Below are 3,354 nucleotides of genomic sequence, written 5' to 3' on the forward strand. Positions count from 1 at the left end.
AACATGACAAACACTCGGAAAAACAAATGAGGTTAGCGGAAATGCAAAACCTAGCATTCGTGTGGTAAGATACCCAACAAGTGTATGCATCATGCTCATCATAAGAAAGTACAACGGTGTAGTTCATGGTATGGAGGCGGATGATGCGGGAACAACCCAATACAATAGGCTCAATCAACCAAGCATGCATCACAAGTGAAGTATCCAAGTCTCCAAGATCATTAAGCATAGAAGCAACTATTGGAGGCAAGCGACAATAAACAAGATATATCATGTGAGAGGCATGAGCATATATGTCATCAACCCAAGAAAGCGAGTAATGGAACATGGGTGATGCAACCAAGCAAGTAATCATAGTGATCAAGTCAAGCAAGCTAGTAGTGCGAAGATGCAACGTACTAGAAGGAATCATGGCGAGCATGTCATGTGTGCAAATAGTGGGCATATATAATGCACATGACATTTCACAAGCATAAAGGCAAGATGTGAGCAAAATAGCATCAATAGCATGGGTCACATGATAAACATGGCAATAGCAACAAGGATCTCTACCAAGCATGCAAATACACATAGGAGTATCATAATGTTGCATCATGGGTAAATGCAAGCAAGGGTCACAATTGCATGGCAAAGGCATAGAAGCAAGCATAGCATGCAAAGTGAACACAGGAAAATGAGCATAAGGTGACAAATGGTAAATAGCCCATAGCCGTGTGAGAGCCAAGTAGAAGAGATGCGCGTAGTTGTTGCGCGAAGGGAATGGTGGGAAGGACAATCCACAGGATCCCAAGTCATCTTTGCTCTCAAGAGCTCGTTTCGTCAACTCATGGGATTGTGAGGTTGACGAGTGTTCATAAGTACCTACACAAAACAAAGACAAAGGGAAAATTGTGTGTGCGTGGTAGATGTACACATCATCCATCATGATGCACACGTGCATGTGTTGGTTAGCACAAAATAGCCAATGCTCAAATAAATAAGATGCGTGATATAGAAACATGTCATCCATCATGAGAGGCTTGTTGTTATGTATGGCATAATGGAGACTCAAATTGTGTAATGCATCATGAGAAATCTGTAGAGCATTGTTATTCATGGAATGCATATGGTGCAAAAGATTATGGGAATCATGCAAAGTATGGAATGCATCAAAATCTCCTAATATGTATGAGGAAACTATGGGGGTCTCCTCATGAGCATTTGTAGAAACATCACATGGAGAATATTGATAACATCCAAAACAATTCATATTTGGAACAATGTGATCATGGCATGGTATAGTAGATGAATTGCGCAAATCATGTAAAGGAAGCATAGCAATATCATCACATGAAAAACAAAAGCCAATGACCATCATCTCGTCATCTATGCCATAAGTGCAAATGGGATGTATTTTAATGGGGCATGCATAGTCACTATGTTGAGATTGGAATGAAACAATATGGGAGATCTCACTCATAGCATATGACAAGTTCAAAGGATTGTCAAACATGAAGTGACCAATAGAATTTTCACATGATATCCTATGGAGCATAGCATCACAACTAGGCAACTCAACATGCTCATCATCATATTCATCATAAATGGGTAAGTCATGACTTGAAGAAGTCGCACTAGCATGAAGCATGGTAATAGGTGTGTCATCATCATGCAAACAATCATTGGTGAGATAGTCCACTAGTGGGACAAGAGAAGCACCATCACCTATGTTACCTTTGGAGCGTAGCTCATGTGTTGTAGGTGAGGTTGCAACTTGATGGTACCATGTGGGGGGTTCATCATTGTCCACCATGGCCATCGTCGTCTCCATTGGAGGTATGGACTCGTCGAGGATAGGCATGTCGTCATGTCAGAGACCTAGCACCAAAGAAAACACACTCGGAGTAGAGGTTAAGTCGTTAGAAATCATAGTGGTCTCACGTGCCGTGTCAACTACCTCACTCACTAAGTGTTGTGGCTCACTCACTCCCGGTAAGATGCTCTCACTCATATGGTTGGTGGAGTCACTCAAATGGCACTCAAGCTCACATAGGATGTGTGGCATGCTCTCATGTGTGGGGCTAGTGGTGGTCACACTCATCCTCTCATAGGAAATGCACTCAATGTCATATATGGTGGAGTCACTCATGTCACTCATGGCTAGGTGGCTCTCCTCACATGGCAATTGGGTCATCTCATGATATGTGGGTGTCGGAGAGATGTTGGTGCAAATGTCTCCATGCTCAACTCCTATCGCCACCTTGGTTGAAGGGATAGTCCCATGCTCAACCTTCCTGTCGTCGTCTTATTGTTGGAGGCCCATATGATGTGGCACCTCGTAGCTCGTCTCCATGACCGAAGGGAATTTCCCATGCTCGGCCATCTTCTTTGAGGGACTTCCAAAGATGGAAGTGTCGCCCTCGCTCGTAGGTGGTCGCCTTGTTGTTGAAGATGTCGATGTAGGCGAACTCATGGGAAGTAGGCGAAGATGCCGTACGTCCAAAGGCGAAGATGCCTTGAGAACACTTGGCGAAGATGCCAAAGTGGTTGGTGTAGCCATAGCTCCGTTTTGGTGGTGCTCGTCTCGCGGTCTTCTCTTGTGCTCATGAAGCTTGGACTTGGCGTGAAGTAGAGCTTGTTGGCACTTGTGCATTTGTGCTTGTGGAGCATCTTCATGTTGATGGTGTCGTTGTCGTACTTGAGCTCGTAGTAGATGTCGTTCGTCGTCGTCGTGCACATGATGCTTGGAGGTGACTTGCCCTTCATGACGATGTTGGCGATGGTCGCCATGGAGATGTGGACGTGGACGACTTGCGCTTGCATCTTGTTTGCGCTCCGAAGATGATCGACTTGCTCGCCGCCGCCTTGAGGATGATGAAGGGGAAGAAGACTTGTAGTCGACCACCATGTCGCGTAGTTGATCCTTTAGCTCGCCCAACTTGGTGTCGATGTAGTCCCTTTTCCTTGCTTCGAAGTGGTGTATGTTGATGGCGAGGTTGTCGAGGCGCTCTCGCAAGGTAGATTGTGTTCCTTGCATTTGTCGTTGTAGATCGAAGATGGACGCTTTGGTGATGTAGTTGTTCGCGCCGTCGTTGTTGTCGAAGACCGGAGATGAAATGCCTTGCCTATCCATCACAAGACTCGAGCAAATATGAGTGGGAGAAAGAGAAGAACTTATACCAAATGTACCTTGACCGATGTTGAAGATGGATCAATGATCACTCAATGTGTAACAAGGAAATAGCACAATTGGTACCAATTCTTGTCGGTTTCTCACACCTACACAAATAAGGCTTATGGTGGAGCTTGGTGAGGATAGTGGCACAAAAATTTGATGCAAAATGTTAGCAAAAGTAAATAATGTTGAAAAAGATT

The sequence above is a fragment of the Aegilops tauschii genome, chromosome 5 (genome assembly GCF_002575655.3).
Source record: "Aegilops tauschii subsp. strangulata cultivar AL8/78 chromosome 5, Aet v6.0, whole genome shotgun sequence".
Taxonomy (NCBI): domain Eukaryota; kingdom Viridiplantae; phylum Streptophyta; class Magnoliopsida; order Poales; family Poaceae; genus Aegilops; species Aegilops tauschii.